The sequence below is a fragment of the Pan troglodytes genome, chromosome 11 (assembly GCF_028858775.2).
Source record: "Pan troglodytes isolate AG18354 chromosome 11, NHGRI_mPanTro3-v2.0_pri, whole genome shotgun sequence".
NCBI lineage: Eukaryota > Metazoa > Chordata > Mammalia > Primates > Hominidae > Pan > Pan troglodytes.
The window spans coordinates 76513463-76528634 of NC_072409.2; the positions used below are offsets into that span (position 1 = coordinate 76513463).

Sequence of the window (15172 nt, forward strand, 5' to 3'; positions counted from 1 at the left end):
TGTGCCATGATGGTTTGCTGCACCCATCAACCCCTCACCTACATTTAGTTACTTCTCCTAATGCTTACCCCTCCCCTAGTTCCCCACCCCACCACAGGCCCTGGTGTGTGATGTTTCCCTCCCTGTGTCCATGTTTTCTCATTGTTCAGCTCCCACTTATGAATGAGAACATGTGGTGTTTGGTTTTCTGTTCCTGTGTTAGTTTGCTGAGAATGATGGTTTCCAGCTTCATCCATGTCCCTGGCAAAGGACATGAACTCATTTATGGCTGCATAGTATTCCATGGTGTATACGTGCCATATTTTCTTTATCTAGTCTATCACTGATGGGCATTTGGGTTGGTTCCAAGTCTTTGCTATCGTGAACAGTGCCGCAATAAACATACGTGTGCATGTGTCTTTATAGAATGATTTATAATCCTTTGGGTATATACCCAGTAATGGGATTGCTGGGTCAAATGGTATTTCTAGTTCTAGATCCTTGAGGAATCACCACACTGTTTTCCACAATGGTTGAACTAACTTACACTCCGACCAACAGAGTAAAAGCGTTCCTATTTCTCCATTCTCTCCAGCATCTGTGGTTTCCTGACTTTTTAATGGTCACCATTCTAACTGGCGTGAGATGGTATCTCATTATGGTTTTGATTTGCATTTCCCTAATGACCAATGATGATTATCTTTTGTTCATATGTTTGTTGGCTGCATAAATGTCTTCTTTTGAGAAGTCTCTGTTCATATCCTTCGCCCAGTTTTTGATGGGTTTTTTTTTCTTGTAACTTTAAGTTCTTTGTAGAGTCTGGATATTAGCCCTTTGTCAGATGGACAGATTACAAAAATTTTCTCCTATTCTGTAGGCTGCCTGTTCACTCTGATGATAGCCTCTTTAGCTGTGCAGAAGCTCGTTAGCTTAACTAGATCCCATTTGTCTATTTTGGCTTTTGTTGCCATTTCTTTTGGTGTTTTAGTCATGAAGTCTTTGCCCATGCCCACGTACTGCCTAGGTTTTCTTCTAGGGTGTTTATGGTTTTAGGTCTTACGTTTAAGTCTTTAATCCATCTTGAGTTAATTTTTGTACAAGGTGTAAGGAAGAGGTCCAGTTTCAGTTTTCTGCTTATGGCTTGCCAGTTTTCCCAACGCCATTTATTAAACAGGGAATCCTTTCTCCATTGCTTGTTTTTGTCAGTTTTGTCAAAGATCAGATGGTTGTAGATGTGTGGCATTCTTTCTGAGCCCTCTGTTCTGTTCCATTGGTCTATGTATCTGTTTTGGTACCAGTACCATGCTGTTTTGGTTACTGTAGCCTTGTAGTACAGTTTGAAGTCAGGCAGCATGATGCCTCCAGCTTTGTCTTTTTGCTTAGGATTGTCTTGGCTATATGAGCTCTTTTTTGGTTCCATATGAAATTCAAAGTTTTTTTTTAATTCTGTGAAGAAAGTCAATGGTAGCTTGATGGCGATAGCATTGAATCTATAAATTACTTTGGGCAGTATGGCCATTTTCATGATATTGATTCTTCCGATCCATGAGCATGGAATGTTTCTCCATTTGTTCGTGTCCTCTCTTACTTCCTTGAACAGTGGTTTGTAGTTCTCCTTGAAGAGGTCCTTCACATCCCTTGTAAGTTGTACTCTTAGGTATTTTATTCTCCTTGTAGCAATTGTGAATGGGAGCTCATTCATGATTTGGCTGTTTGTCTATTAGTGTATAGGAATGCTTGTGATTTTTGCACATTGATTTTGTATCCTGAGACTTTGCTGAAGTTGCTTATCAGCTTAAGGAGATTTTAGGCTGAGACGATGGGGTTTTCTAAATATACAATCATGTCATCTGCAAACAGGGACAATATGACTTCCTCTCTTCCTATATGAATACATTTCTTTCTCTTGCCTGATTGCCCTGGCCAGAACTTCAAATACCATGTTGAATAGGAGTGACGAGAGAGGACATCCTTGTCTTGTGGCAGTTTTCAAAGGGAATGCTTCCAGCTTTTGCCCATTCAGTATGATACTGGCTGTGGGTTTGTTGTAAATAGCTCTTATTATTTTGAGATACATTCCATCAATACCTAGTTTATTGAGAGTTTTTAGCATGAAGAGGTGTGGAATTTGATCGAAGGCCTTTTCTGCATCTATTGAGAGAACCATGTGGTTTTTGTCATTGGTTCTGTTTATGTGATGGATTACGTCTACTGATTCATATGTTGAACCAGCCTTGCATCCCAGGGATGAAGCTGACTTGATTGTAGTGGATAAGCTTTTTGATGTGCTGCTGGATTTGGTTTGCCAGTATTTTATTGAGGATTTCCCCATCGATGTTCATCAGGGATATTGGTCTGAAATTTTCTTTTTTTGTTGTGTTTAGGCCAGGTTTTGGTATCAGGATGATGCTGGCCTCATAAAATGAGTTAGGGAAGAGTCCCTCTTTTTCTATTGTTTGGAATAGTTTCAGAAGGAATGGTACCAGCTCCTCTTTGTACCTCTGGTAGAATCTGGCTGTGATTCCGTCTGGTCCTGGGCTTTTTTTGGTTGGTAGGCTATTAATTACTGCCTCAATTTCAGAACTTGTTATTGGTCTATTCAGGGATTTGACTTCTTCCTGGTTTAGTCTTGGGAGGGTTTATGTGTCCAGGAATTTATCCATTTCTTCTAGATTTTCTAGTTTATTTGCGTAGAGGTGTTTATAGTATCCTCTGATTTTAGTTTGTATTTCTGTGGGATCAGTGGTGATCTCCCCTTTACCATTTTTTATTGTGTCTATTTCAGTCTTCTCTCTTTTCTTCTTTATTAGTCTGGCTAGCAGTCTATCTATTTTGTCAATCTTTTCAAAAAACCAGCTCCTGGATTCGTTGTTTATTTGAAGGGTATATATATATATATATTTAGGATAGATAGCTCTTCTTGTTGCATTGATTCCTTTACCATTATGTAATGCCCTTTTTAAATCTTTGTTGGTTTAAAGTCTGTTTTTTCAGAGGACTGCAACTCCTGGTTTTTTTTGTGTGTTTTTTTGTTTTTTTGTTTTTTGTTTTTTGTTTTTGCTTTCCATTGCTTGTTAATATTCTTCCATCCCTTTATTTTGAGCCTATGTGTGTCTCTGCATGTGAGATGGGTCTCCTGAATACAGCATACCTATGGGTCTTGACTCTATCCAATTTGCCAGTCTGTGTCTTTTAATTGGGGCATTTAGCCCATTTACATTTAAGGTTAATATTGTTATGTGTGAATTTGATCCTGTCATTATGATGTTAGCTGGTTATTTTGTCCATTAGTTGATGCAGTTTCTTCGTAGTGTCGATGGTCTTTACAATTTGGTACGCTGTTGCAGTGGCTGGTACTGGTTTTTCCTTTCCATATTTAGTGCTTCCTTTAGGAGCTCTTGTAAGGCAGTCCTGGTGGTGACAAAATCTCTCAGCATTTGCTTGTCTGTAAAGGATTTTACTTATCCTTCACTTATGAAGCTTAGTTTGGCTAGATATGAAATTCCGGGTTGAAAGTTCTTTTAAGAATGTTGAATATTAGCCCCCATTCTCTTCTGGCTTGTAGGGGTTCTGCAGAGAGATCTGCTGTTAGTCTGATGGGCTTCCCTTTGTGGGTAACCTGACCTTTTTCTCTGGCTGCCCTTAACATTTTTTCCTTCATTTCAACCTTGGTGAATCTGACAATTATGTGTCTTCAGGTTGCTCTTCTCGAGGAGTATCTGTGGTGTTCTCTGTATTTCCTGAATTTGAATGTTGGCCTGTCTTGCTAGGTTGGGGAAGTTCTCCTGGATAATATCCTGAAGAGTGTTTCCAACTTGGTTCCATTCTCCCCGTCACTTTCAGGTACACCAATCAAACATAGGTTTGGTCTTTTCACATAGTTCCATATTTGTTGGAGGCTTTGTTCATTCCTTTTCATTCTTTTTTTCTCTAATCTTGTCTTCACGCTTTATTTCATTAAGTTGATCTTCGACCTCTGATATCCTTTCTTCCGCTTGACCGATTTGGCTATTGATACTTGCATATGCTTCATGAAGTTCTCGTGCTGTGTTTTTCAGCTCCATCAGGTCATTTATGTTCTTCTCTAAACTGGTTATTCTAGTTAGCAATTCCTCTAAACTTTTTTCAAGGTTCTTAGCTTCCTTGCATTGGGTTAGAACACGCTCCTTTAGCTCGGAGGAGTTTATTACCCACCTTCTGAAGCCTACTTCTGTCAGTTCATCAAACTCATTCTCCATCCAGTTTTGTTCCCTTGCTGGCGAGGAGGTGTGATCCTTTGGAGGAGAAGAGGCATTCTGGTTTTTGGAATTTTCAGCCTTTTTGTGCAGGTTTTTCCTCATCTTTGTGGATGTATCTACCTTTGGTCTTTGATATTGGTGAACTTCAGATGGGGTTTCTGTGTGGATGTCCTTTTTGTTGATGCTATTCCTTTCTGTTAGTTTCCCTTCTCACTGTCAGGCCCCTCTGCTGCAGGTCTGCTGGAGTTTGCTGGAGGTCCACTCCAGACACTGCCTGGGTATCACCAGTGGAGGCATCAGAAAAGCAAAGATTGCTGCCTGTTCCTTCCTCTGGAAGCTTTGTCGCAAAGGGGCACCCACTAGATGCCAGCCGGAGCTCTCCTGTATGAGGTGAGCTGTCAATCCCTGCTAGGAGGTGTCTTCCAGTCAGGAGGCACAGGGGTCAGGGACCCACTTGAAGAGGCAGTCTGTCCCTTAGCAGACCTTGAGTGTTATGCTGGGAGATCTGCTGCTCTCTTCAGAGCTGGCAGGCAGAAACATTTAAGTCTGCTGAAGCTGTGCCCACAGCTACCCCTTCCCCCAGGTGCTCTGTCCCAGGGAGCTGGGAGTTTTATCTATAAGACTGGGGCTGCTGCCTTTCTTTCAGAGATGCCCTGCTCAGAGACGAGGAATCTAGAGAGGCAGTCTGGCCACAGTGGCTTTGCCGAGCTGCAGTGGGCTCTACCCAGTTCGAACTGGCAGCTTTCTTTACACTGTGAGAGGAAAACCACCTACTCCAGCCTCAGCAATGGCGGATGCCCCTCCCCTCTACCAAGCTCGAGCATCCCGGGGCAACTTCAGACTGCTGTGCTGGCAGCAAGAATTTCAAGCCAGTGTTTCTTAGCTTGCTGGGCTCCATTGGGGCGGAATCCAATGAATTAGACCACTTGGCTCCCTGGCTTCAGCCTCCTTTCCAGGGGAGTGAACAGTTCTGTCTCGCTGGCGTTCCAAGTGCCACTGGGGTACCAAAAAAAAAAAAAAAAAAAAACTCCTGCAGCTAGCTCAGTGTCTGCCCAAATGGCCGCCCAGTTTTGTGCTTGAAACCCAGGGCCCTGGTGGTGTAGGCACCTGAGGGCATCTCCTGGTGTGTGGGTTGCGAAGATCGTGGGAAAAGCGTAGTATCTGGGCCAGAGTGCACTGTCCCTCATGGCACAGTCCCTCATAGTTTCCCTTGGCTAGGGGAGGAGTTCCCCAACCCCTTGCACTTCCTAGATGAGGCGATGCCCCACCCTGCTTCTGTTCACCCTCTGTGGGCTGCACCCACCGTCTAACCAGTCCCAGTGAGATGAGCCAGGTACCTCAGTTGGAAATGCAGAAATCACCTGTCTTCTGTGTTGATCTCGCTGGGAGCTGCGGATCAGAGCTGTTGCTATTTGGCCATCTTACCAGCCACTCTGTTGTTGTTTTAAATAACCTAATCTTGTCAATCCTTTATTACTTCTCGATTGTTGTTGTATTTAGAAGGGCATTTCCTATTCTAAGTTTATAAACAACTTACCCACATTTTTTTCCAATGTACAGTTTCATATTTACATTTAAATTGTTCATCCATTTAAAACTCCTTTTTGATGTAAGGAGTAAGGAAATACAAAGAATGCAGAAGTAAGGAAATACAAAGAACGCAGCTTTTTTTTTCCTGTAGTGACAAGCCAGTTCTGCCAGGGCCCTCTACTGAATAATCTATTTTTACCTACTGCTTTGAACAACTATCTTTGTTATATACTAAATTTTCTAACAATATACTTTTTCTTAAAGAGATGGAATCTTGTCGCCCACGCTGGAGTGCAGTGGTACAATCATGGCTCACTGCAGCCTTGAACTCCTGGACCTAAGCAATCCTCACACCTCAGTCTCCGAGTAGGCACATGCCGCCGCACGTGGCTTGACAAAATACTTTTAGATGTGACCCTTGCAAGGCCTTTTGTTATTTTAGTAGAGGTAAGTCAGTGGGTGGGGTATATTATAAATTTGAAAGCAGAAAATAAACTCCATTCTCACTTCAAGGGAAGTGTACAGATAACCATTTAATATTCTCTTTTGACAGCCAATAAAAAATTTATTGAGCAGCTACCATGAGTCAGGTGCTGTATTCACATCAGGCAGCTCAGGGTGGTATTAAGAGCACAGACTGGAATCCCATTGCCATGTCTGAACCCTGGCTCCACCCCTCAGGAACCCCACAGACTGGAACCTCACAGCCATGTCTGACACTGGCTCCACCACTCAGGAACTCCAAGACTGGAACCCCACAACCATGTCTGACCCTTGCTCTACCACTCAGGGGACACAGGACCTGTCTGTGCGTCACTGTCCTGCTCACAAGGTTTTTAAGAGGATTCAGTGAGTTGAGTGAGAAGCGCTTAGAGCTACATTTGGCACATAGTAATTGCTCAACAAATGTTGACAACTATTAGGGATGGAAAGATGAACAACAAATCATTTCTAGATTCAATCTCTCTTCCATTTTATGAGGAAACAGTGATGCATGTTTTCCTTCCATAACCATTCTACTTTATAGCAACCAGTCCTCCTCTTTCCTTCTCCTGACTCTGCCACCAACTAAAATAGCAGTACCTGCCATTACCTGGGGCTGACCTACAGTTGCCACTGAGGCCGTGGACATCCCAGACCAGGATCATATTATGAAAAAGGTTTGAGGAAGCCAAGTCTCAAACAGTCCTGGAAGTCATACAATCCTGGAAGCCCCTCACTGTCAACCAGTGCTTGGCTGGCCAGGAAGGTGAGCAGCTGTCTAGACAGCACTCTTAGGAGAGCCTTGGGCTCCCAGTGGGAGCAGGGCTGCCCAGGTAAATAGTGACACAAGGAAGGGAAGTAACACAATGAGGCTTCAGGCCTGCAAGGCGCTTCCTCACAGGCTTCCAGGACTGTAGAAACCCTTGCTGCTGAAGGATGAGGGACACACACTGGCGAGAAATGATCAAGATTGATGAAGGCTGGTGGCAGGAACTCACAGGCAGAGTTTATGGTGGTCAAATACATCAGACACTCTCCCTTCTCCCACCTTAGAATTTATTTGGATTGCGGATGAGATGGAAGTGGGTGAGTGATATACTGCATCAAACAGAGGTATTAATTTAATATTCATTTTCATTTAAGCTTCAGAATATGTTTGTCTCATACTTGGTTATAAGCTTCCAACATACTGAAAATGATTAACTTACATCAGCTAAACTCTGTGAGGCTCCAGGCTTTCCCAAAATTAAAACAAGTGGTGTGTTTTCACATTAAAAATCACTTGATAGGCTGGGTGTGCGCAGTGGCTCATGCCTATAATCCCAGCACTTTGGGAGGCCAAGGCAGACGATCACCTGAGGTCAGGAATTTGAGGCCAGCCTGGCCAACATATCAAAACCCTGTCTCTACTAAAAATACAATTAGCTGGGCATGGTGGTGTGTGCCTGTAATCCCAGCTACTTGGGAGGCTGAGGCAGGAGAATCGCTTGAACTTGGGAGGCAGAGGTTGCTGTGAGCCAAGATTGCGCCACTCACTCTAGCCTGAGTGACAGAGCGAGATTCTGCCTCAAAAAAAAAAAAAAAGAAACAACAACAAAAAAAACCCAAAATTATCTGGGTGTGGTGGCACACACCTGTAATTCCAGCTACTTCGGAGGCTAAGGCATGAGAATTGCTTGAACCCAGGAGATGGAGGTTGCAGTGAGTTGAGATTGCGTCACTGCATGCCAGCCTGGGAGACAGAGCAAGATTTCTGTCAAAAAAAAAAAAAAAATCACTTGATAAATCAGAAAAGGAAAAAACTGCATATTCTTACCTACTGGTTTAATTAATTTAAAAATTCAACCTATTGGTTAAAATTATTATTTGCTTTTAAGACAAAATGTTTGTAATTTAACAAAGCCTTCTAATTACTTTTTTTAAAAGAAAGAAAAGGCATATGAAAATGGACAACATGCCAAATACACGAGCCCCTTGACCCTCCTAGTCAAATATTATGTTTAACATTTCCTTATTTTCATATAGGGCTTTAAATCAGAAAAGCAAATATATAGGAGCAATCGCGTCAGATTAGCATGTTTGACCAACATCAACCAGTGCAGAAACTGGGCTTCTCCAAACAGTGGTGGAGCCACACCTCTAACTCCTTCTCAGAGGAATGGCCCCAGCGGCTCAGCAGGAAGTTCAGAAGTCACTGCAATGAGCAAACAGACCTGAGCACACCCCGGCGCAGCCTGGAGTCCGGGAAAGAATCAGTCACCAAGTTTTCTGATGGCCTGGAAATATTCCACCCTGTCCCAAGAATGTCTCTAAGCCAGGGGTGAGCAAACTATGGCCCACACGCCATATCCGGGCCTGTTTTTTTTTTTTAAAGTTTTACTGTACACCGCCATAAATACTGCCTATGGCTGCTTTCTGGCTACAAAGTAGAACTGAAAAGTTGAGACAGAGACCTACTCACAGACCAACTCTGCCCATAGGGTATTATGAGGATTAAACATTTACCATCTGACCATTTAGACAGTTTGTCAACTCTGCCTCTAACCTATTGGGATTAAATGACCAAGGTCACTGTGTTCTGCTTAAATTGCTTTAAAAACTTACTAGGAAATACACAGACTCTCCTCCTCTCACTTCCTCAAAATGAACACCATCTTTTCCCCAATGCTAGAAGCTGACAGTGTCTAAAGATTAAAACTTTTAAAATGAATGTATAGTGGTAGGTGGTAGAAACACCAAAAAGCGAGGTGGATGAGGGAAAATGAACTAGGGAACCAAATTCTTCCTGTTTTGAAATTTTCTGAAGAAAGGTTGAACCACCGTCAAGAATATATCCTGGGGCCAGCACGATGGCTCACGTCTATAATCCCAGCACTTTGGGAGGCTGAGGCAGGAGGATCACTTGAGCCCAGGAATTCAAGACCAGATTGGGCAATGTTATGAAGGGAGACCCTGCCTCTACAAAAAAATATTTAAAAAAGAATACATCTTGGGCCAGGCACGGTGGCTAACGCCTGTAATCCCAGCACTTTGGGAGGCCAAGGCAGGCGGATCACCTGAGGTCGGGAGTTCAAGACCAGCCTGACCAACATGGAGAAACCCTGTCTCTACTAAAAATACAAAATTAGCCAGGCGTGGTGGTGCATGCCTGTAATCCCAGATAGTTGGGAGGCTGACGCAGGAGAATCACTAGAACCTGGGAAGCGGAGTTTTCGGTGAGCCAAGATAGTGCCACTGCACTCCAGCCTGGGCAAAAACCCCGTCTAAAAAAAAAAAAAAAAAAAAAGAAAAGAAAAAAGAATACATATCTCAGTAGGAGCTCAATTTTTCCTTGGGTCACAAACTGCAGCCCAAGGGCCCAATCCTGCCAGCCATCTATTTTTGTACACTGCCCACAAATTAAGAATAGTTTTTACATTTTCTTTTTCTTTTTTTTTTGAGACGAAGTCTTGCTTTGTCACCCAGGCTGGAGTGCAGTGGCGCAATCTCAGCTGTCTGTAACCTCTGCCTCCTGGGTTCAAGTGATTCAAATGTCTCAGCCTCCCAGGTAGCTGGGATTACAGGCACATGCCACCACGCCCAGCTAATTTTTGTATTTTCCTTTTTTTTTTTTTTTTAAGTACAGATGGGGTTTCACCATGTTGGCCAGGTTGGTCTCGAACTCCTGACTTCAAGTGATCCGCCCACCTCAGCCTCCCAAAGTGCTGGGATTACAGGCATGAGCCAATGCGCCCGGCCAGTTTTTACATTTTCAATGGTTGAAGAAAGTTAAAAGAATAATATTTCATGACAGAGTGCTTCAAAGGGCTGAGATAAATTCTCCACATATTCCTGGCTGCCTGGAAGATTATGCGCGCGTGGGGAAGACCCAAAAGAGCCCAGCAGGGCTGAAAACCAAGAAGAACCGAGAACCAGCTGAAACTTGCAGTGTTCCCCAACTCACACACAGACCTACTGATAGAGGGATGGAGACTGACCTGGCAGGTGACTCCTGGTTCAGTGCTCCTTGGAGAATTTGGATGCCATGAAGTGATGTTAGATGTCAGTTTAGCAACCCGTTATTTTGAGTGCTTCCTTAGTGGTACTGTTGAGGCAGTGTGGCTTAGGAAAAGAGTACTGATGTGGGTCAGGCCAAAAGGAATTTTAATCCTAGCTTTCTTACTATTTGCATGAATTTTGGTGAGTTGTATAATCCCCCTCTCTGTATCTTATTCAATCCTTGTAAAAGTCCATTGAAGTAGGCTTACTACTGTCCCCATGTTCTAGGATGCAGTGATATGAGACTTTAAATCTGTAAAACCTTTTGTTGTGAGGATTAAAAATTACAGCGGCAATAAAGTACACACCACATGATAACTGCTCGATAGGTTTTTTTTTTTTGGTTTGGAAATAAAAGGATATCTCATGACACATGAAAATTACATGAAATTAAAACTTCGGTATCCATAAATAAAGTTTTATTGGAACAGAACCATGCCCATTCATTTACATATTATCTGTGGCTACTGGGCTATAACAGCAGAGCTGAGTAGTTGTGACAGGGACCACAGGGTCTGCAACATCTAAAATAGTATCTGGTCCTTTTCAGAAACAGGTTGCCAACTCCTGCTGTAGTTCAATGGTTCTTAAAGTGTGGTCCCCATATTAGCAGCATCAGCATTACCTTGGAATTTGTCAGAAATGCAAATTTTGTGGCCGACCCCAGACCTACCAAGTCAGAAGTCTGTTTATTCCACTAATAAATGCAAACACAGGACAGCAAAATACCATGGCTGGCAAAGCTCTGTACTGAGTCAGCCTTGCATGAGATACCTCATGAAGTAGAAACTATGCTGATGTAATCAGATCTGACAAGACACAGGCCCAAAATACTTAAAATTCAGAGAAAGAGTATTTAAAACAGGGTTTCTACCTCAATGTTGTTAACAAATCCAGCCCTATGTGTATATTGGGCCTTGAGATACAATACAACCGTAACAGCAAATACATGTAGTTTATAAATAAGCAACAAATGCACATACAGGAGAGTGTTAAAAAAGTTTTTTTATTACTGAGAAACATCAAAAAAGTTGGGAAACGATAGCAAATTACAATATAAACAACTATAATCATATTATATAGTATTTATATATGTACTTTTTTCTGTCAGGCACTAATCTTCAAAATCTTAGCAAGGGAAGTCCTACTAATAAAGTGCTTAAGGGTTTTAAAGGAAAATAAGATCAAAATGTAAAAATCTGAGAAGGCATAGACTTTTTTTTTTTTTTTTCCTGAAAGTGTGAGAAATATCTGTGTGAAAGAAAGGAAAGACTCTCTGGAAATTTAAGAAACACTTCATAAATTTGGAGACAAGTCTCTCCTTTAATGTAACTTCATCAATAACTTGAAAAGTCCAGAAAACCACCATGATCTTTAAGAACAGTTTTTGGGGAGCAAGTGAAATATCATTCGCCCTTTTCTAAGGTGAGAGCAACAGCATAGTAGCACCATTCCTTCTGTTCCTTCTACTTTTTTACAAATGTTTAAAAAATTGTTTTGTTTTACAAAAACAGAAGTGCTTTTAAAAAATCCCAATTACGAATGTTATTTCTCACATTAGGTCACTGAAAAAGAAATGTATCTTTTTTCATAGGGCAACTTATTTTTTTTTTTATTTCAAGAAAAAACAAGTAATAACAATAATGCTGTAGAATTTAAGCCAAAGGCACAGAACACTGCTCCCCCGCCCCCAATGGCCACCCCAAGTCCTTTAAGAAATGCGGCTGGACCTCAGGGACCACGCTGCCTTCAAGCTCCCTCCCACCAATAGTGCCCATCAACTGACACCTGTCTCCTCTCAGCACACCTGCCTAAAGTGATGCTCCACCCTTCCTACTGATCCACACAGACGCATTTTCCCCAGGTTCTGCCCTCTGTACTTCCAATGCAGAAAGCCAGCTCGCACTTTCACAGGATAAGGGTAGCAGTTCCCTCCTTCCTGGGGAAGGTGGCCATATATATATATAAACCCGGGTAGCCCTGGGCCTGCTATGGTCAGCTGTCCTAACTGTTGTTTCTGCCCAGCCCTCAACAACAACAACAACAGCGGGTGGAATGTAAATGCAAAATCTTTTCATTTCCTATCAATAACTGGACCTAAACCAGCCATTAGAAAGCAGATGGTATCCCTGGCCCTTAATATCCAAGTCACCACAATTTCCTGGCCCTACCCTCAGCACTACTTTCCTCTCATTTCTTTCGTTTTCCTGTAAAACCAACTTCAAAAAAAAATGTGAAAATTGGATAACCTCTCCATAGGAGAACAAAATATATCTTAAAAGCTAACCTCTTTTCTTTAACCATCCTAACAATTCAATTTTTGTTCACTGACACCTTAAGAATTGAGTGTCTGGCCTAAAAACAGTAAGTCTTAGCAAATTACTAGTTTCTATTAAGAAAGAAAGTAATGAGCTTAGCTTCATCTTTTATAACACAACCGGAAGAAGCTAGGATACCTTTGGAGACCCACAAAAACTGACAAGAGATTGTCCCATGCCCTCCAAAATTCAGAAATACTAAAACTGAGATTTGAGCCAACCTGATGGCCATGAGCTAAACAAAGCCACTCAAGCGCTGCTAAATACTTCATCAGGTTATTGTGTATCTCACTAATCCAGCCCTAGAAATGTTCCTCAATAATCTGCATAATGTAGGGCCTAGAGACCCCAAATCAGACAAAGAAAACCTCAAAATCGTGAAAGTCACACAAGTTTAGTTTTGCAAATCTGGCTATAGGACATCTGAAATTGTCCAGCATCATCATGGTATTTCAAATATAATAATTCTTAAATTTTGCTAAAAAATTTCATCAAAATTGTTATGCTTCACATTTTGTTTCTTAAAAGCAAATCATTAAAAATATTTAATGGGATATTATTTTTACAGCAGGGCAAAGTTGTGTGGATCCTCCACGTTGGCAAAGATGGAAACACAGGTATGCGAGAAAACCCCGAGCATCCATGAGAACGGGATGCAGCCGCGCTCTGGCCGCGCGGCGGGAGGACCCGGAGCCAAGCTCCGGGGTCACCAGCCACTCGGCCCAACGGCAACGTGGACCCCAGGGCGGCCGGAGCGCGCCTGGGGCTGGAGGGGAGGAAGAGGCGGCGGGAGCCGAGAGACTCGCGGCTCGGCCAGCCCCCCGCGCCTGGTGCAAATCACGCTGCAGAACTGGAACTAGTGCGACTTAGGGGGTGCACGCTTTTGACTTTGGATGCCGACGCGCGTGACAAACCTCAGAACAAAAAGAAAGGCCCCGCATCGCCCGAGACTGCAGGGCAGGGAATCCTCGCGAGGCCCCTCATCGCAGGGCAAGGGGGCCGCGCGCCCGGTCTTGGGGAGCGAGCCGAGGGGCCCGGGCAGCCGCGGGCTACTCGGTGCAGGAAGGTGCGGAGCCAGCCCCGAGCGCAACCAGCGAAGGCTGCAGCCCCGGCGCAAGCCGCGGGGAGGGTCCGGGGACCGACGCGAAGTCTCGGTGCGCGGGGTACGGGCCCTGGGCAAAGGAGGGAGGAAGCGATGGACCGCGGTTCGGGCAGCCTGGGGCCGCGCGCCGCCCACTCACCTCTTTTCGCGGCTCCGGCCGCCACTCGGCGATCCGGGGCCCCGCTACGAGGCCGCCCGGGCCGCTCTCCCGCCGCCGCCGGCCTCGAGCTACGGCCGGCTCCGCGCCGTGCGCCCAGCGCCTCCGCGTCCAGCGCCGCCGCGTCCCCGGCCTCCGCAGCGGCAAGGCCCCGCCCCCGAGCAGCGCCGGCGGCGCGAAGGGAGGAGGCGGCGCCGCGAGCGCGGAGAGGCGAGGCAGGGGCTGCTGGGGCCGCGCGGACGCTCGGCCCCACGGTGCGCGCGCCCCGGCCGGTGGCCGCCCCTCGGCGGGAGCAGGAGCGCCAGCGTGCGCCCCGTTCTCGCCGCTGGGCGTTGCCCCTTCCCCCGGGCCACCCCATCGCCCCTTCCGACGCGGGAGCTGGCGCCTGAGCAGCGACGCGGAGCGGGGACGCGGTGGGGAAAGGGTACCTGGGGGGAGCCCCCATCCCACGTTCCGCCCCGAGGGAACGTTCCCGAACAGCCAACCGCACCCAGCGCCACACTCACGTTACCTTCTTTATAAAAGTAGTCGGGTCAAAACTGCCCAGAGAAGGAAGCGAACGAAAAACAGGTTTTTAGGGGGCTTATACTCACAAAATTGTCTTTTTTCTCCCACGAGGCATTCCCTGTTGACCATCATCTCGCCTCGGTTGTCACCGCTCAGGCCTTAGTGTTTGGTCTGTGACCCTTCCACTGCTAGCAACGGAAAAAGTGAAGATTCCCGGACGCCTTCGGGTGTGATCTTATAGCCCGGGCAGCTGCATTTGAAACAGCGCCTCAGATGACGCTCAGGCGCACTGATGTTTGAGAAGCCCTATGAGGCCGTACCTCCCGGAGAGAATGCAGCAAAACTAGTGACCTACAGGGAAACCCTGCTAGAAAATTCTAAAGCAATGGTTCTTAACTCTGGCAGCACCTGCCATCCATTAGAATTATTTGGGGAGCTTTTAGAGCATTTAGGTACCAGGGTCCCACTTCCAGAGTTCAAAGTGAACTTGATATTTTTTGTTTGTTTTGAGCTTCCCAGATAATCCTAATACAGTATACGGCCAAGATTGAGAACAGTTTTCCTAGAATCATGTCTTTTCATGTCTTCCTAGCTTTGGTGTCTGGGAAAGGAAACTCCTTCCTCTGCGCCTCTCTCAAATCACAATAAAAAAACAAACAAGTAAATACATGAACACCTAAAGGAATGCTCACAGCTGAAATTGATTTTAACCAGAACAAAGAGTCACCTTGAAAAAGGTGATCAAGATACCCTACTGCTACCTGAGCATGGAGCTTCTTAACTGCAGGAAACGTATCTTTACCAGCTAAAACCTCTTAGC

At 44.7% G+C, this 15172-nt stretch overlaps 1 protein-coding gene across 4 annotated transcripts in view; it reads right to left on the bottom strand.

The window, feature by feature from the left end:
• GOLM1 (golgi membrane protein 1) overlaps window positions 1-14718 on the bottom strand; it is a 75069-nt gene extending 60351 nt beyond the window's left edge. Inside the window, exon 1 of one of the 4 annotated variants that reach the window (XM_016961063.3) lies at window positions 14439-14718. The gene's annotated coding sequence lies outside the window, so the exon portion shown is untranslated. Of the gene's footprint in view, window positions 1-13827; window positions 13976-14438 lie in introns of those variants that run through there. The other 3 variants (XM_016961062.4, XM_016961060.4, XM_520104.9) reach the window with 3 other exon arrangements.
• Between the last annotated feature and the right edge of the window lie 454 nt (window positions 14719-15172).